The sequence below is a fragment of the Ranitomeya variabilis genome, chromosome 4 (assembly GCF_051348905.1).
Source record: "Ranitomeya variabilis isolate aRanVar5 chromosome 4, aRanVar5.hap1, whole genome shotgun sequence".
Lineage (NCBI taxonomy): Eukaryota > Metazoa > Chordata > Amphibia > Anura > Dendrobatidae > Ranitomeya > Ranitomeya variabilis.
Genome location: NC_135235.1, coordinates 315,447,492 through 315,466,360, shown reverse-complemented (window position 1 = coordinate 315,466,360; position 18,869 = coordinate 315,447,492). Strand labels below are relative to the sequence as shown.

At 34.0% G+C, this 18,869-nt stretch overlaps 16 non-coding genes across 16 annotated transcripts; all 16 read left to right on the top strand.

Moving 5' to 3' along the window:
* Positions 1 to 1,864: 1,864 nt before the first annotated feature.
* On the top strand, positions 1,865 to 1,937 carry TRNAF-GAA (transfer RNA phenylalanine (anticodon GAA)). Its single transcript has one exon. It is a non-coding gene; the product is annotated as a tRNA-Phe (tRNA).
* A 1,045-nt stretch (positions 1,938 to 2,982) lies between these two features.
* Positions 2,983 to 3,065, top strand: TRNAL-CAG (transfer RNA leucine (anticodon CAG)). The gene has a single exon. It is a non-coding gene; the product is annotated as a tRNA-Leu (tRNA).
* An 897-nt stretch (positions 3,066 to 3,962) lies between these two features.
* On the top strand, positions 3,963 to 4,035 carry TRNAF-GAA (transfer RNA phenylalanine (anticodon GAA)). Its single transcript has one exon. It is a non-coding gene; the product is annotated as a tRNA-Phe (tRNA).
* A 1,045-nt stretch (positions 4,036 to 5,080) lies between these two features.
* TRNAL-CAG (transfer RNA leucine (anticodon CAG)) lies at positions 5,081 to 5,163 on the top strand. Its single transcript has one exon. It is a non-coding gene; the product is annotated as a tRNA-Leu (tRNA).
* Positions 5,164 to 6,060: 897 nt separating this feature from the next.
* TRNAF-GAA (transfer RNA phenylalanine (anticodon GAA)) lies at positions 6,061 to 6,133 on the top strand. The gene has a single exon. It is a non-coding gene; the product is annotated as a tRNA-Phe (tRNA).
* A 1,045-nt stretch (positions 6,134 to 7,178) lies between these two features.
* TRNAL-CAG (transfer RNA leucine (anticodon CAG)) lies at positions 7,179 to 7,261 on the top strand. The gene has a single exon. It is a non-coding gene; the product is annotated as a tRNA-Leu (tRNA).
* Positions 7,262 to 8,158: 897 nt separating this feature from the next.
* On the top strand, positions 8,159 to 8,231 carry TRNAF-GAA (transfer RNA phenylalanine (anticodon GAA)). The gene has a single exon. It is a non-coding gene; the product is annotated as a tRNA-Phe (tRNA).
* Positions 8,232 to 9,276: 1,045 nt separating this feature from the next.
* On the top strand, positions 9,277 to 9,359 carry TRNAL-CAG (transfer RNA leucine (anticodon CAG)). Its single transcript has one exon. It is a non-coding gene; the product is annotated as a tRNA-Leu (tRNA).
* Positions 9,360 to 10,256: 897 nt separating this feature from the next.
* TRNAF-GAA (transfer RNA phenylalanine (anticodon GAA)) lies at positions 10,257 to 10,329 on the top strand. Its single transcript has one exon. It is a non-coding gene; the product is annotated as a tRNA-Phe (tRNA).
* A 1,045-nt stretch (positions 10,330 to 11,374) lies between these two features.
* On the top strand, positions 11,375 to 11,457 carry TRNAL-CAG (transfer RNA leucine (anticodon CAG)). Its single transcript has one exon. It is a non-coding gene; the product is annotated as a tRNA-Leu (tRNA).
* An 897-nt stretch (positions 11,458 to 12,354) lies between these two features.
* Positions 12,355 to 12,427, top strand: TRNAF-GAA (transfer RNA phenylalanine (anticodon GAA)). Its single transcript has one exon. It is a non-coding gene; the product is annotated as a tRNA-Phe (tRNA).
* A 1,045-nt stretch (positions 12,428 to 13,472) lies between these two features.
* Positions 13,473 to 13,555, top strand: TRNAL-CAG (transfer RNA leucine (anticodon CAG)). The gene has a single exon. It is a non-coding gene; the product is annotated as a tRNA-Leu (tRNA).
* Positions 13,556 to 14,452: 897 nt separating this feature from the next.
* TRNAF-GAA (transfer RNA phenylalanine (anticodon GAA)) lies at positions 14,453 to 14,525 on the top strand. The gene has a single exon. It is a non-coding gene; the product is annotated as a tRNA-Phe (tRNA).
* Positions 14,526 to 15,570: 1,045 nt separating this feature from the next.
* Positions 15,571 to 15,653, top strand: TRNAL-CAG (transfer RNA leucine (anticodon CAG)). Its single transcript has one exon. It is a non-coding gene; the product is annotated as a tRNA-Leu (tRNA).
* Positions 15,654 to 16,550: 897 nt separating this feature from the next.
* Positions 16,551 to 16,623, top strand: TRNAF-GAA (transfer RNA phenylalanine (anticodon GAA)). The gene has a single exon. It is a non-coding gene; the product is annotated as a tRNA-Phe (tRNA).
* A 1,045-nt stretch (positions 16,624 to 17,668) lies between these two features.
* TRNAL-CAG (transfer RNA leucine (anticodon CAG)) lies at positions 17,669 to 17,751 on the top strand. Its single transcript has one exon. It is a non-coding gene; the product is annotated as a tRNA-Leu (tRNA).
* The last annotated feature ends 1,118 nt before the right edge of the window (positions 17,752 to 18,869 follow it).

The following is an 18,869-nucleotide window of genomic DNA, read 5'->3' as shown; positions in this document are numbered from 1 at the left end:
GATTTCAACCATGTATGTTTGACTATGAAATGCTGTGGTGTATATGAATTCATTGTGAGAAGTAATTTCTAAAATGGGGTCACTTTGGTGGGGTTTCTGCTGTTTTGGTACTTTTGGTACTCTGCAAATTTTACCTGCAAACTATTCTTGCAAAATCTGCATTCCAAAATCCAAATAGCGCTCTTATTTTCAAAGCCCTGCTGTGTGGCCAAACAGTAGATTCTGAAGAAATATGGTGCATCACCGCATTTTGTGAGAAATCTAACATTTCTAACATCCTAACAAAACAAAAGGAGGTTTGAAAGTGAATGCTGACAAAAAGTACACATATGAAAAATGCTATTTATTTACATTTTTGTGTGGTGCGACAAGTTGGTTTAAGGATATAAGCAGTCAAAGAATAAAAATGACTAATATTTCAAAATTTTAAACAAACTTTAGATATTTTCACAGAAAAAAACTAAAAATATATTGACCTAAATTTACAGTTAATGTAAAGTACAATGTGTCACAAAAAAAACTTTCAGAATTACGGGGATATGTAGAAGCATTCCAGAGTTATTACTGCATACAGTGATAAAAGTCATATTTTTTTAAAATGGGGCTTGGCCATTTAGCTCAAAATAGGCTTGATAACTAATAGTTTAAACAAATGTATTGAAATAAAAACTGTAATATTAAATATTTGAAAATAATTTTCAATGACAATTACTGGTCATATTTCTGCTGACTAACTTGGAAAGAGTTAAGGCACAGAATCCACAAGAAGTCAGGATGGCTGAGCAGTCTAAGGCGCTGCGTTCAGGTCGCAGTCTCTCTTGGAGTCGTGGGTTCAAATCCCACTTCTGACATCACCTTTTCATGAAACTATACAGATTCTCAGTCAATTATTGATTAGATGGGGATCAAACCAAACTTAGCAATGGGCCTTAAAAAACCTGATCCCAAAGTTACCACTACCTGGGAGTCACCTTTTCATGAAACTATACAGATTCTCAGTCAATTATTGATTAGATGGGGATCAAACCAAACTTAGCAATGGGCCTTAAAAAACCTGATCCCAAAGTTACCACTACCTGGGAGTCTTTGGGGTGAATCTGAAATTGTCGTCTATAAACGGAACTCTAGGACCGTGAAATAGTTTTTATGTGCATATGTTAGCTGTCTTGGCTCTATAAAAATACTGCGGGCGGTCAATGGGGCGGGACTATTTCAACTCTTTGTGTTCTCTTTCCCTATTAGGGCGGAGACTCCACATCCTATGGGGCTGTTCTGGGAGATTTCTATAAACTGAATTGCCGGTAAGTCTAATTTCATATTTGATTACCTCATTCATCAATAGACCATAAAAATACTTAATAAACAAAAGCTTAAAAAGTAGGTAATCATAGTTTTAAAGTCTGAAATGCACATGCGATACTGACATCTAAGTTTCAGCACATTTTGGGACAAATGTTTTCACATTGAAAGTTAACAATCATTAAAATATTTTCTCTAAATTGTTGTCTCCTTTTTTCCTCCAATTATTTGCATTTAATAACAAATAAAACTTGATGTAACATTATACATGCACATTGTCTTTTAAGTGCAACCATCACCTGTCTCACAAACACAGGGTTTGAATGAACCTGATGAATGGAGTCAAATTGAAAATGTAAAAAAATCTCTGTCAAAATTGCTGTTTTTTTCTACTCATTCACAAAGAGTTAATGAAAGTTATTAAATATGTACAACAAAATAGCAGGAGTTTCAAATAGAAATCATGCTGCAAAAACCAGTCAAAGCAAAAATAAAAATATCTACTTTCAGGGGTTTCGCTTGACATTTGCCAAGTGTCTAGCACTCCTAAAGTTGTTTTCGTTTGGCCGAAATAGCTCAGATGGGAGAGCGTTAGATTGAAGATCTAAAGGTCCCTGGTTCGATCCCGGGTTTCGGCAACATCATTTTTCTTGATTCTTTACATTTTAAGGAGAAAATAAACAAAGCACGTGGACTGATTATTTAAAGAAAATGTAAAAGGCCTAAAAATCTTAACTATCTACAGAAAATAAAATGTTAAAAAGATGAGAAATGGGAACTTTTCCATTTGAGCAAATTATTATTTTTTTGTAATTTTTCCTCTGTTTTGTTTATTTCCATTTCACTTAGCTGTAAGAGGATTTAAAGGGAACCTGATAGCTGATAAAGAAAGCATGTATCAGACACTAGCTGAATGATTTCAACCATGTATGTTTGACTATGAAATGCTGTGGTGTATATGAATTCATTGTGAGAAGTAATTTCTAAAATGGGGTCACTTTGGTGGGGTTTCTGCTGTTTTGGTACTTTTGGTACTCTGCAAATTTTACCTGCAAACTATTCTTGCAAAATCTGCATTCCAAAATCCAAATAGCGCTCTTATTTTCAAAGCCCTGCTGTGTGGCCAAACAGTAGATTCTGAAGAAATATGGTGCATCACCGCATTTTGTGAGAAATCTAACATTTCTAACATCCTAACAAAACAAAAGGAGGTTTGAAAGTGAATGCTGACAAAAAGTACACATATGAAAAATGCTATTTATTTACATTTTTGTGTGGTGCGACAAGTTGGTTTAAGGATATAAGCAGTCAAAGAATAAAAATGACTAATATTTCAAAATTTTAAACAAACTTTAGATATTTTCACAGAAAAAAACTAAAAATATATTGACCTAAATTTACAGTTAATGTAAAGTACAATGTGTCACAAAAAAAACTTTCAGAATTACGGGGATATGTAGAAGCATTCCAGAGTTATTACTGCATACAGTGATAAAAGTCATATTTTTTTAAAATGGGGCTTGGCCATTTAGCTCAAAATAGGCTTGATAACTAATAGTTTAAACAAATGTATTGAAATAAAAACTGTAATATTAAATATTTGAAAATAATTTTCAATGACAATTACTGGTCATATTTCTGCTGACTAACTTGGAAAGAGTTAAGGCACAGAATCCACAAGAAGTCAGGATGGCTGAGCGGTCTAAGGCGCTGCGTTCAGGTCGCAGTCTCTCTTGGAGTCGTGGGTTCAAATCCCACTTCTGACATCACCTTTTCATGAAACTATACAGATTCTCAGTCAATTATTGATTAGATGGGGATCAAACCAAACTTAGCAATGGGCCTTAAAAAACCTGATCCCAAAGTTACCACTACCTGGGAGTCTTTGGGGTGAATCTGAAATTGTCGTCTATAAACGGAACTCTAGGACCGTGAAATAGTTTTTATGTGCATATGTTAGCTGTCTTGGCTCTATAAAAATACTGCGGGCGGTCAATGGGGCGGGACTATTTCAACTCTTTGTGTTCTCTTTCCCTATTAGGGCGGAGACTCCACATCCTATGGGGCTGTTCTGGGAGATTTCTATAAACTGAATTGCCGGTAAGTCTAATTTCATATTTGATTACCTCATTCATCAATAGACCATAAAAATACTTAATAAACAAAAGCTTAAAAAGTAGGTAATCATAGTTTTAAAGTCTGAAATGCACATGCGATACTGACATCTAAGTTTCAGCACATTTTGGGACAAATGTTTTCACATTGAAAGTTAACAATCATTAAAATATTTTCTCTAAATTGTTGTCTCCTTTTTTCCTCCAATTATTTGCATTTAATAACAAATAAAACTTGATGTAACATTATACATGCACATTGTCTTTTAAGTGCAACCATCACCTGTCTCACAAACACAGGGTTTGAATGAACCTGATGAATGGAGTCAAATTGAAAATGTAAAAAAATCTCTGTCAAAATTGCTGTTTTTTTCTACTCATTCACAAAGAGTTAATGAAAGTTATTAAATATGTACAACAAAATAGCAGGAGTTTCAAATAGAAATCATGCTGCAAAAACCAGTCAAAGCAAAAATAAAAATATCTACTTTCAGGGGTTTCGCTTGACATTTGCCAAGTGTCTAGCACTCCTAAAGTTGTTTTCGTTTGGCCGAAATAGCTCAGATGGGAGAGCGTTAGATTGAAGATCTAAAGGTCCCTGGTTCGATCCCGGGTTTCGGCAACATCATTTTTCTTGATTCTTTACATTTTAAGGAGAAAATAAACAAAGCACGTGGACTGATTATTTAAAGAAAATGTAAAAGGCCTAAAAATCTTAACTATCTACAGAAAATAAAATGTTAAAAAGATGAGAAATGGGAACTTTTCCATTTGAGCAAATTATTATTTTTTTGTAATTTTTCCTCTGTTTTGTTTATTTCCATTTCACTTAGCTGTAAGAGGATTTAAAGGGAACCTGATAGCTGATAAAGAAAGCATGTATCAGACACTAGCTGAATGATTTCAACCATGTATGTTTGACTATGAAATGCTGTGGTGTATATGAATTCATTGTGAGAAGTAATTTCTAAAATGGGGTCACTTTGGTGGGGTTTCTGCTGTTTTGGTACTTTTGGTACTCTGCAAATTTTACCTGCAAACTATTCTTGCAAAATCTGCATTCCAAAATCCAAATAGCGCTCTTATTTTCAAAGCCCTGCTGTGTGGCCAAACAGTAGATTCTGAAGAAATATGGTGCATCACCGCATTTTGTGAGAAATCTAACATTTTTAACATCCTAACAAAACAAAAGGAGGTTTGAAAGTGAATGCTGACAAAAAGTACACATATGAAAAATGCTATTTATTTACATTTTTGTGTGGTGCGACAAGTTGGTTTAAGGATATAAGCAGTCAAAGAATAAAAATGACTAATATTTCAAAATTTTAAACAAACTTTAGATATTTTCACAGAAAAAAACTAAAAATATATTGACCTAAATTTACAGTTAATGTAAAGTACAATGTGTCACAAAAAACACTTTCAGAATTACGGGGATATGTAGAAGCATTCCAGAGTTATTACTGCATACAGTGATAAAAGTCATATTTTTTTAAAATGGGGCTTGGCCATTTAGCTCAAAATAGGCTTGATAACTAATAGTTTAAACAAATGTATTGAAATAAAAACTGTAATATTAAATATTTGAAAATAATTTTCAATGACAATTACTGGTCATATTTCTGCTGACTAACTTGGAAAGAGTTAAGGCACAGAATCCACAAGTAGTCAGGATGGCTGAGCGGTCTAAGGCGCTGCGTTCAGGTCGCAGTCTCTCTTGGAGGCGTGGGTTCAAATCCCACTTCTGACATCACCTTTTCATGAAACTATACAGATTCTCAGTCAATTATTGATTAGATGGGGATCAAACCAAACTTAGCAATGGGCCTTAAAAAACCTGATCCCAAAGTTACCACTACCTGGGAGTCTTTGGGGTGAATCTGAAATTGTCGTCTATAAACGGAACTCTAGGACCGTGAAATAGTTTTTATGTGCATATGTTAGCTGTCTTGGCTCTATAAAAATACTGCGGGCGGTCAATGGGGCGGGACTATTTCAACTCTTTGTGTTCTCTTTCCCTATTAGGGCGGAGACTCCACATCCTATGGAGCTGTTCTGGGAGATTTCTATAAACTGAATTGCCGGTAAGTCTAATTTCATATTTGATTACCTCATTCATCAATAGACCATAAAAATACTTAATAAACAAAAGCTTAAAAAGTAGGTAATCATAGTTTTAAAGTCTGAAATGCACATGCGATACTGACATCTAAGTTTCAGCACATTTTGGGACAAATGTTTTCACATTGAAAGTTAACAATCATTAAAATATTTTCTCTAAATTGTTGTCTCCTTTTTTCCTCCAATTATTTGCATTTAATAACAAATAAAACTTGATGTAACATTATACATGCACATTGTCTTTTAAGTGCAACCATCACCTGTCTCACAAACACAGGGTTTGAATGAACCTGATGAATGGAGTCAAATTGAAAATGTAAAAAAATCTCTGTCAAAATTGCTGTTTTTTTCTACTCATTCACAAAGAGTTAATGAAAGTTATTAAATATGTACAACAAAATAGCAGGAGTTTCAAATAGAAATCATGCTGCAAAAACCAGTCAAAGCAAAAATAAAAATATCTACTTTCAGGGGTTTCGCTTGACATTTGCCAAGTGTCTAGCACTCCTAAAGTTGTTTTCGTTTGGCCGAAATAGCTCAGATGGGAGAGCGTTAGATTGAAGATCTAAAGGTCCCTGGTTCGATCCCGGGTTTCGGCAACATCATTTTTCTTGATTCTTTACATTTTAAGGAGAAAATAAACAAAGCACGTGGACTGATTATTTAAAGAAAATGTAAAAGGCCTAAAAATCTTAACTATCTACAGAAAATAAAATGTTAAAAAGATGAGAAATGGGAACTTTTCCATTTGAGCAAATTATTATTTTTTTGTAATTTTTCCTCTGTTTTGTTTATTTCCATTTCACTTAGCTGTAAGAGGATTTAAAGGGAACCTGATAGCTGATAAAGAAAGCATGTATCAGACACTAGCTGAATGATTTCAACCATGTATGTTTGACTATGAAATGCTGTGGTGTATATGAATTCATTGTGAGAAGTAATTTCTAAAATGGGGTCACTTTGGTGGGGTTTCTGCTGTTTTGGTACTTTTGGTACTCTGCAAATTTTACCTGCAAACTATTCTTGCAAAATCTGCATTCCAAAATCCAAATAGCGCACTTATTTTCAAAGCCCTGCTGTGTGGCCAAACAGTAGATTCTGAAGAAATATGGTGCATCACCGCATTTTGTGAGAAATCTAACATTTCTAACATCCTAACAAAACAAAAGGAGGTTTGAAAGTGAATGCTGACAAAAAGTACACATATGAAAAATGCTATTTATTTACATTTTTGTGTGGTGCGACAAGTTGGTTTAAGGATATAAGCAGTCAAAGAATAAAAATGACTAATATTTCAAAATTTTAAACAAACTTTAGATATTTTCACAGAAAAAAACTAAAAATATATTGACCTAAATTTACAGTTAATGTAAAGTACAATGTGTCACAAAAAACACTTTCAGAATTACGGGGATATGTAGAAGCATTCCAGAGTTATTACTGCATACAGTGATAAAAGTCATATTTTTTTAAAATGGGGCTTGGCCATTTAGCTCAAAATAGGCTTGATAACTAATAGTTTAAACAAATGTATTGAAATAAAAACTGTAATATTAAATATTTGAAAATAATTTTCAATGACAATTACTGGTCATATTTCTGCTGACTAACTTGGAAAGAGTTAAGGCACAGAATCCACAAGAAGTCAGGATGGCTGAGCGGTCTAAGGCGCTGCGTTCAGGTCGCAGTCTCTCTTGGAGGCGTGGGTTCAAATCCCACTTCTGACATCACCTTTTCATGAAACTATACAGATTCTCAGTCAATTATTGATTAGATGGGGATCAAACCAAACTTAGCAATGGGCCTTAAAAAACCTGATCCCAAAGTTACCACTACCTGGGAGTCTTTGGGGTGAATCTGAAATTGTCGTCTATAAACGGAACTCTAGGACCGTGAAATAGTTTTTATGTGCATATGTTAGCTGTCTTGGCACTATAAAAATACTGCGGGCGGTCAATGGGGCGGGACTATTTCAACTCTTTGTGTTCTCTTTCCCTATTAGGGCGGAGACTCCACATCCTATGGAGCTGTTCTGGGAGATTTCTATAAACTGAATTGCCGGTAAGTCTAATTTCATATTTGATTACCTCATTCATCAATAGACCATAAAAATACTTAATAAACAAAAGCTTAAAAAGTAGGTAATCATAGTTTTAAAGTCTGAAATGCACATGCGATACTGACATCTAAGTTTCAGCACATTTTGGGACAAATGTTTTCACATTGAAAGTTAACAATCATTAAAATATTTTCTCTAAATTGTTGTCTCCTTTTTTCCTCCAATTATTTGCATTTAATAACAAATAAAACTTGATGTAACATTATGCATGCACATTGTCTTTTATGTGCAACCATCACCTGTCTCACAAACACAGGGTTTGAATGAACCTGATGAATGGAGTGAAATTGAAAATGTAAAAAAATCTCTGTCAAAATTGCTGTTTTTTTCTACTCATTCACAAAGAGTTAATGAAAGTTATTAAATATGTACAACAAAATAGCAGGAGTTTCAAATAGAAATCATGCTGCAAAAACCAGTCAAAGCAAAAATAAAAATATCTACTTTCAGGGGTTTCGCTTGACATTTGCCAAGTGTCTAGCACTCCTAAAGTTGATTTCGTTTGGCCGAAATAGCTCAGATGGGAGAGCGTTAGATTGAAGATCTAAAGGTCCCTGGTTCGATCCCGGGTTTCGGCAACATCATTTTTCTTGATTCTTTACATTTTAAGGAGAAAATAAACAAAGCACGTGGACTGATTATTTAAAGAAAATGTAAAAGGCCTAAAAATCTTAACTATCTACAGAAAATAAAATGTTAAAAAGATGAGAAATGGGAACTTTTCCATTTGAGCAAATTATTATTTTTTTGTAATTTTTCCTCTGTTTTGTTTATTTCCATTTCACTTAGCTGTAAGAGGATTTAAAGGGAACCTGATAGCTGATAAAGAAAGCATGTATCAGACACTAGCTGAATGATTTCAACCATGTATGTTTGACTATGAAATGCTGTGGTGTATATGAATTCATTGTGAGAAGTAATTTCTAAAATGGGGTCACTTTGGTGGGGTTTCTGCTGTTTTGGTACTTTTGGTACTCTGCAAATTTTACCTGCAAACTATTCTTGCAAAATCTGCATTCCAAAATCCAAATAGCGCTCTTATTTTCAAAGCCCTGCTGTGTGGCCAAACAGTAGATTCTGAAGAAATATGGTGCATCACCGCATTTTGTGAGAAATCTAACATTTTTAACATCCTAACAAAACAAAAGGAGGTTTGAAAGTGAATGCTGACAAAAAGTACACATATGAAAAATGCTATTTATTTACATTTTTGTGTGGTGCGACAAGTTGGTTTAAGGATATAAGCAGTCAAAGAATAAAAATGACTAATATTTCAAAATTTTAAACAAACTTTAGATATTTTCACAGAAAAAAACTAAAAATATATTGACCTAAATTTACAGTTAATGTAAAGTACAATGTGTCACAAAAAACACTTTCAGAATTACGGGGATATGTAGAAGCATTCCAGAGTTATTACTGCATACAGTGATAAAAGTCATATTTTTTTAAAATGGGGCTTGGCCATTTAGCTCAAAATAGGCTTGATAACTAATAGTTTAAACAAATGTATTGAAATAAAAACTGTAATATTAAATATTTGAAAATAATTTTCAATGACAATTACTGGTCATATTTCTGCTGACTAACTTGGAAAGAGTTAAGGCACAGAATCCACAAGTAGTCAGGATGGCTGAGCGGTCTAAGGCGCTGCGTTCAGGTCGCAGTCTCTCTTGGAGGCGTGGGTTCAAATCCCACTTCTGACATCACCTTTTCATGAAACTATACAGATTCTCAGTCAATTATTGATTAGATGGGGATCAAACCAAACTTAGCAATGGGCCTTAAAAAACCTGATCCCAAAGTTACCACTACCTGGGAGTCTTTGGGGTGAATCTGAAATTGTCGTCTATAAACGGAACTCTAGGACCGTGAAATAGTTTTTATGTGCATATGTTAGCTGTCTTGGCTCTATAAAAATACTGCGGGCGGTCAATGGGGCGGGACTATTTCAACTCTTTGTGTTCTCTTTCCCTATTAGGGCGGAGACTCCACATCCTATGGAGCTGTTCTGGGAGATTTCTATAAACTGAATTGCCGGTAAGTCTAATTTCATATTTGATTACCTCATTCATCAATAGACCATAAAAATACTTAATAAACAAAAGCTTAAAAAGTAGGTAATCATAGTTTTAAAGTCTGAAATGCACATGCGATACTGACATCTAAGTTTCAGCACATTTTGGGACAAATGTTTTCACATTGAAAGTTAACAATCATTAAAATATTTTCTCTAAATTGTTGTCTCCTTTTTTCCTCCAATTATTTGCATTTAATAACAAATAAAACTTGATGTAACATTATGCATGCACATTGTCTTTTAAGTGCAACCATCACCTGTCTCACAAACACAGGGTTTGAATGAACCTGATGAATGGAGTCAAATTGAAAATGTAAAAAAATCTCTGTCAAAATTGCTGTTTTTTTCTACTCATTCACAAAGAGTTAATGAAAGTTATTAAATATGTACAACAAAATAGCAGGAGTTTCAAATAGAAATCATGCTGCAAAAACCAGTCAAAGCAAAAATAAAAATATCTACTTTCAGGGGTTTCGCTTGACATTTGCCAAGTGTCTAGCACTCCTAAAGTTGTTTTCGTTTGGCCGAAATAGCTCAGATGGGAGAGCGTTAGATTGAAGATCTAAAGGTCCCTGGTTCGATCCCGGGTTTCGGCAACATCATTTTTCTTGATTCTTTACATTTTAAGGAGAAAATAAACAAAGCACGTGGACTGATTATTTAAAGAAAATGTAAAAGGCCTAAAAATCTTAACTATCTACAGAAAATAAAATGTTAAAAAGATGAGAAATGGGAACTTTTCCATTTGAGCAAATTATTATTTTTTTGTAATTTTTCCTCTGTTTTGTTTATTTCCATTTCACTTAGCTGTAAGAGGATTTAAAGGGAACCTGATAGCTGATAAAGAAAGCATGTATCAGACACTAGCTGAATGATTTCAACCATGTATGTTTGACTATGAAATGCTGTGGTGTATATGAATTCATTGTGAGAAGTAATTTCTAAAATGGGGTCACTTTGGTGGGGTTTCTGCTGTTTTGGTACTTTTGGTACTCTGCAAATTTTACCTGCAAACTATTCTTGCAAAATCTGCATTCCAAAATCCAAATAGCGCACTTATTTTCAAAGCCCTGCTGTGTGGCCAAACAGTAGATTCTGAAGAAATATGGTGCATCACCGCATTTTGTGAGAAATCTAACATTTCTAACATCCTAACAAAACAAAAGGAGGTTTGAAAGTGAATGCTGACAAAAAGTACACATATGAAAAATGCTATTTATTTACATTTTTGTGTGGTGCGACAAGTTGGTTTAAGGATATAAGCAGTCAAAGAATAAAAATGACTAATATTTCAAAATTTTAAACAAACTTTAGATATTTTCACAGAAAAAAACTAAAAATATATTGACCTAAATTTACAGTTAATGTAAAGTACAATGTGTCACAAAAAACACTTTCAGAATTACGGGGATATGTAGAAGCATTCCAGAGTTATTACTGCATACAGTGATAAAAGTCATATTTTTTTAAAATGGGGCTTGGCCATTTAGCTCAAAATAGGCTTGATAACTAATAGTTTAAACAAATGTATTGAAATAAAAACTGTAATATTAAATATTTGAAAATAATTTTCAATGACAATTACTGGTCATATTTCTGCTGACTAACTTGGAAAGAGTTAAGGCACAGAATCCACAAGAAGTCAGGATGGCTGAGCGGTCTAAGGCGCTGCGTTCAGGTCGCAGTCTCTCTTGGAGGCGTGGGTTCAAATCCCACTTCTGACATCACCTTTTCATGAAACTATACAGATTCTCAGTCAATTATTGATTAGATGGGGATCAAACCAAACTTAGCAATGGGCCTTAAAAAACCTGATCCCAAAGTTACCACTACCTGGGAGTCTTTGGGGTGAATCTGAAATTGTCGTCTATAAACGGAACTCTAGGACCGTGAAATAGTTTTTATGTGCATATGTTAGCTGTCTTGGCACTATAAAAATACTGCGGGCGGTCAATGGGGCGGGACTATTTCAACTCTTTGTGTTCTCTTTCCCTATTAGGGCGGAGACTCCACATCCTATGGGGCTGTTCTGGGAGATTTCTATAAACTGAATTGCCGGTAAGTCTAATTTCATATTTGATTACCTCATTCATCAATAGACCATAAAAATACTTAATAAACAAAAGCTTAAAAAGTAGGTAATCATAGTTTTAAAGTCTGAAATGCACATGCGATACTGACATCTAAGTTTCAGCACATTTTGGGACAAATGTTTTCACATTGAAAGTTAACAATCATTAAAATATTTTCTCTAAATTGTTGTCTCCTTTTTTCCTCCAATTATTTGCATTTAATAACAAATAAAACTTGATGTAACATTATGCATGCACATTGTCTTTTATGTGCAACCATCACCTGTCTCACAAACACAGGGTTTGAATGAACCTGATGAATGGAGTGAAATTGAAAATGTAAAAAAATCTCTGTCAAAATTGCTGTTTTTTTCTACTCATTCACAAAGAGTTAATGAAAGTTATTAAATATGTACAACAAAATAGCAGGAGTTTCAAATAGAAATCATGCTGCAAAAACCAGTCAAAGCAAAAATAAAAATATCTACTTTCAGGGGTTTCGCTTGACATTTGCCATGTGTCTAGCACTCCTAAAGTTGTTTTCGATTGGCCGAAATAGCTCAGATGGGAGAGCGTTAGATTGAAGATCTAAAGGTCCCTGGTTCGATCCTGGGTTTCGGCAACATCATTTTTCTTGATTCTTTACATTTTAAGGAGAAAATAAACAAAGCACGTGGACTGATTATTTAAAGACAATGTAAAAGGCCTAAAAATCTTAACTATCTACAGAAAATAAAATGTTAAAAAGATGAGAAATGGGAACTTTTCCATTTGAGCAAATTATTATTTTTTTGTAATTTTTCCTCTGTTTTGTTTATTTCCATTTCACTTAGCTGTAAGAGGATTTAAAGGGAACCTGATAGCTGATAAAGAAAGCATGTATCAGACACTAGCTGAATGATTTCAACCATTTATGTTTGACTATGAAATGCTGTGGTGTATATGAATTCATTGTGAGAAGTAATTTCTAAAATGGGGTCACTTTGGTGGGGTTTCTGCTGTTTTGGTACTTTTGGTACTCTGCAAATTTTACCTGCAAACTATTCTTGCAAAATCTGCATTCCAAAATCCAAATAGCGCTCTTATTTTCAAAGCCCTGCTGTGTGGCCAAACAGTAGATTCTGAAGAAATATGGTGCATCACCGCATTTTGTGAGAAATCTAACATTTCTAACATCCTAACAAAACAAAAGGAGGTTTGAAAGTGAATGCTGACAAAAAGTACACATATGAAAAATGCTATTTATTTACATTTTTGTGTGGTGCGACAAGTTGGTTTAAGGATATAAGCAGTCAAAGAATAAAAATGACTAATATTTCAAAATTTTAAACAAACTTTAGATATTTTCACAGAAAAAAACAAAAAATATATTGACCTAAATTTACAGTTAATGTAAAGTACAATGTGTCACAAAAAACACTTTCAGAATTACGGGGATATGTAGAAGCATTCCAGAGTTATTACTGCATACAGTGATAAAAGTCATATTTTTTTAAAATGGGGCTTGGCCATTTAGCTCAAAATAGGCTTGATAACTAATAGTTTAAACAAATGTATTGAAATAAAAACTGTAATATTAAATATTTGAAAATAATTTTCAATGACAATTACTGGTCATATTTCTGCTGACTAACTTGGAAAGAGTTAAGGCACAGAATCCACAAGAAGTCAGGATGGCTGAGCGGTCTAAGGCGCTGCGTTCAGGTCGCAGTCTCTCTTGGAGGCGTGGGTTCAAATCCCACTTCTGACATCACCTTTTCATAAAACTACACAGATTCTCAGTCAATTATTGATTAGATGGGGATCAAACCAAACTTAGCAATGGGCCTTAAAAAACCTGATCCCAAAGTTACCACTACCTGGGAGTCTTTGGGGTGAATCTGAAATTGTCGTCTATAAACGGAACTCTAGGACCGTGAAATAGTTTTTATGTGCATATGTTAGCTGTCTTGGCACTATAAAAATACTGCGGGCGGTCAATGGGGCGGGACTATTTCAACTCTTTGTGTTCTCTTTCCCTATTAGGGCGGAGACTCCACATCCTATGGAGCTGTTCTGGGAGATTTCTATAAACTGAATTGCCGGTAAGTCTAATTTCATATTTGATTACCTCATTCATCAATAGACCATAAAAATACTTAATAAACAAAAGCTTAAAAAGTAGGTAATCATAGTTTTAAAGTCTGAAATGCACATGCGATACTGACATCTAAGTTTCAGCACATTTTGGGACAAATGTTTTCACATTGAAAGTTAACAATCATTAAAATATTTTCTCTAAATTGTTGTCTCCTTTTTTCCTCCAATTATTTGCATTTAATAACAAATAAAACTTGATGTAACATTATGCATGCACATTGTCTTTTATGTGCAACCATCACCTGTCTCACAAACACAGGGTTTGAATGAACCTGATGAATGGAGTCAAATTGAAAATGTAAAAAAATCTCTGTCAAAATTGCTGTTTTTTTCTACTCATTCACAAAGAGTTAATGAAAGTTATTAAATATGTACAACAAAATAGCAGGAGTTTCAAATAGAAATCATGCTGCAAAAACCAGTCAAAGCAAAAATAAAAATATCTACTTTCAGGGGTTTCGCTTGACATTTGCCAAGTGTCTAGCACTCCTGAAGTTGATTTTGTTTGGCCGAAATAGCTCAGATGGGAGAGCGTTAGATTGAAGATCTAAAGGTCCCTGGTTCGATCCCGGGTTTCGGCAACATCATTTTTCTTGATTCTTTACATTTTAAGGAGAAAATAAACAAAGCACGTGGACTGATTATTTAAAGAAAATGTAAAAGGCCTAAAAATCTTAACTATCTACAGAAAATAAAATGTTAAAAAGATGAGAAATGGGAACTTTTCCATTTGAGCAAATTATTATTTTTTTGTAATTTTTCCTCTGTTTTGTTTATTTCCATTTCACTTAGCTGTAAGAGGATTTAAAGGGAACCTGATAGCTGATAAAGAAAGCATGTATCAGACACTAGCTGAATGATTTCAACCATGTATGTTTGACTATGAAATGCTGTGGTGTATATGAATTCATTGTGAGAAGTAATTTCTAAAATGGGGTCACTTTGGTGGGGTTTCTGCTGTTTTGGTACTTTTGGTACTCTGCAAATTTTACCTGCAAACTATTCTTGCAAAATCTGCATTCCAAAATCCAAATAGCGCTCTTATTTTCAAAGCCCTGCTGTGTGGCCAAACAGTAGATTCTGAAGAAATATGGTGCATCACCGCATTTTGTGAGAAATCTAACATTTCTAACATCCTAACAAAACAAAAGGAGGTTTGAAAGTGAATGCTGACAAAAAGTACACATATGAAAAATGCTATTTATTTACATTTTTGTGTGGTGCGACAAGTTGGTTTAAGGATATAAGCAGTCAAAGAATAAAAATGACTAATATTTCAAAATTTTAAACAAACTTTAGATATTTTCACAGAAAAAAACTAAAAATATATTGACCTAAATTTACAGTTAATGTAAAGTACAATGTGTCACAAAAAACACTTTCAGAATTACGGGGATATGTAGAAGCATTCCAGAGTTATTACTGCATACAGTGATAAAAGTCATATTTTTTTAAAATGGGGCTTGGCCATTTAGCTCAAAATAGGCTTGATAACTAATAGTTTAAACAAATGTATTGAAATAAAAACTGTAATATTAAATATTTGAAAATAATTTTCAATGACAATTACTGGTCATATTTCTGCTGACTAACTTGGAAAGAGTTAAGGCACAGAATCCACAAGAAGTCAGGATGGCTGAGCGGTCTAAGGCGCTGCGTTCAGGTCGCAGTCTCTCTTGGAGGCGTGGGTTCAAATCCCACTTCTGACATCACCTTTTCATGAAACTATACAGATTCTCAGTCAATTATTGATTAGATGGGGATCAAACCAAACTTAGCAATGGGCCTTAAAAAACCTGATCCCAAAGTTACCACTACCTGGGAGTCTTTGGGGTGAATCTGAAATTGTCGAATATAAACGGAACTCTAGGACCGTGAAATAGTTTTTATGTGCATATGTTAGCTGTCTTGGCACTATAAAAATACTGCGGGCGGTCAATGGGGCGGGACTATTTCAACTCTTTGTGTTCTCTTTCCCTATTAGGGCGGAGACTCCACATCCTATGGGGCTGTTCTGGGAGATTTCTATAAACTGAATTGCCGGTAAGTCTAATTTCATATTTGATTACCTCATTCATCAATAGACCATAAAAATACTTAATAAACAAAAGCTTAAAAAGTAGGTAATCATAGTTTTAAAGTCTGAAATGCACATGCGATACTGACATCTAAGTTTCAGCACATTTTGGGACAAATGTTTTCACATTGAAAGTTAACAATCATTAAAATATTTTCTCTAAATTGTTGTCTCCTTTTTTCCTCCAATTATTTGCATTTAATAACAAATAAAACTTGATGTAACATTATGCATGCACATTGTCTTTTATGTGCAACCATCACCTGTCTCACAAACACAGGGTTTGAATGAACCTGATGAATGGAGTGAAATTGAAAATGTAAAAAAATCTCTGTCAAAATTGCTGTTTTTTTCTACTCATTCACAAAGAGTTAATGAAAGTTATTAAATATGTACAACAAAATAGCAGGAGTTTCAAATAGAAATCATGCTGCAAAAACCAGTCAAAGCAAAAATAAAAATATCTACTTTCAGGGGTTTCGCTTGACATTTGCCAAGTGTCTAGCACTCCTAAAGTTGATTTCGTTTGGCCGAAATAGCTCAGATGGGAGAGCGTTAGATTGAAGATCTAAAGGTCCCTGGTTCGATCCCGGGTTTCGGCAACATCATTTTTCTTGATTCTTTACATTTTAAGGAGAAAATAAACAAAGCACGTGGACTGATTATTTAAAGAAAATGTAAAAGGCCTAAAAATCTTAACTATCTACAGAAAATAAAATGTTAAAAAGATGAGAAATGGGAACTTTTCCATTTGAGCAAATTATTATTTTTTTGTAATTTTTCCTCTGTTTTGTTTATTTCCATTTCACTTAGCTGTAAGAGGATTTAAAGGGAACCTGATAGCTGATAAAGAAAGCATGTATCAGACACTAGCTGAATGATTTCAACCATTTATGTTTGACTATGAAATGCTGTGGTGTATATGAATTCATTGTGAGAAGTAATTTCTAAAATGGGGTCACTTTGGTGGGGTTTCTGCTGTTTTGGTACTTTTGGTACTCTGCAAATTTTACCTGCAAACTATTCTTGCAAAATCTGCATTCCAAAATCCAAATAGCGCTCTTATTTTCAAAGCCCTGCTGTGTGGCCAAACAGTAGATTCTGAAGAAATATGGTGCATCACCGCATTTTGTGAGAAATCTAACATTTCTAACATCCTAACAAAACAAAAGGAGGTTTGAAAGTGAATGCTGACAAAAAGTACACATATGAAAAATGCTATTTATTTACATTTTTGTGTGGTGCGACAAGTTGGTTTAAGGATATAAGCAGTCAAAGAATAAAAATGACTAATATTTCAAAATTTTAAACAAACTTTAGATATTTTCACAGAAAAAAACTAAAAATATATTGACCTAAATTTACAGTTAATGTAAAGTACAATGTGTCACAAAAAACACTTTCAGAATTACGGGGATATGTAGAAGCATTCCAGAGTTATTACTGCATACAGTGATAAAAGTCATATTTTTTTAAAATGGGGCTTGGCCATTTAGCTCAAAATAGGCTTGATAACTAATAGTTTAAACAAATGTATTGAAATAAAAACTGTAATATTAAATATTTGAAAATAATTTTCAATGACAATTACTGGTCATATTTCTGCTGACTAACTTGGAAAGAGTTAAGGCACAGAATCCACAAGAAGTCAGGATGGCTGAGTGGTCTAAGGCGCTGCGTTCAGGTCGCAGTCTCTCTTGGAGGCGTGGGTTCAAATCCCACTTCTGACATCACCTTTTCATGAAACTATACAGATTCTCAGTCAATTATTGATTAGATGGGGATCAAACCAAACTTAGCAATGGGCCTTAAAAAACCTGATCCCAAAGTTACCACTACCTGGGAGTCTTTGGGGTGAATCTGAAATTGTCGTCTATAAACGGAACTCTAGGACCGTGAAATAGTTTTTATGTGCATATGTTAGCTGTCTTGGCACTATAAAAATACTGCGGGCGGTCAATGGGGCGGGACTATTTCAACTCTTTGTGTTCTCTTTCCCTATTAGGGCGGAGACTCCACATCCTATGGGGCTGTTCTGGGAGATTTCTATAAACTGAATTGCCGGTAAGTCTAATTTCATATTTGATTACCTCATTCATCAATAGACCATAAAAATACTTAATAAACAAAAGCTTAAAAAGTAGGTAATCATAGTTTTAAAGTCTGAAATGCACATGCGATACTGACATCTAAGTTTCAGAACATTTTGGGACAAATGTTTTCACATTGAAAGTTAACAATCATTAAAATATTTTCTCTAAATTGTTGTCTCCTTTTTTCCTCCAATTATTTGCATTTAATAACAAATAAAACTTGATGTAACATTATGCATGCACATTGTCTTTTATGTGCAACCATCACCTGTCTCACAAACACAGGGTTTGAATGAACCTGATGAATGGAGTCAAATTGAAAATGTAAAAAAATCTCTGTCAAAATTGCTGTTTTTTTCTACTCATTCACAAAGAGTTAATGAAAGTTATTAAATATGTACAACAAAATAGCAGGAGTTTCAAATAGAAATCATGCTGCAAAAACCAGTCAAAGCAAAAATAAAAATATCTACTTTCAGGGGTTTCGCTTGACATTTGCCAAGTGTCTAGCACTCCTAAAGTTGATTTCTTTTGGCCGAAATAGCTCAGATGGGAGAGCGTTAGATTGAAGATCTAAAGGTCCCTGCTTCGATCCCGGGTTTCGGCAACATCATTTTTCTTGATTCTTTACATTTTAAGGAGAAAATAAACAAAGCACGTGGACTGATTATTTAAAGAAAATGTAAAAGGCCTAAAAATCTTAACTATCTACAGAAAATAAAATGTTAAAAAGATGAGAAATGGGAACTTTTCCA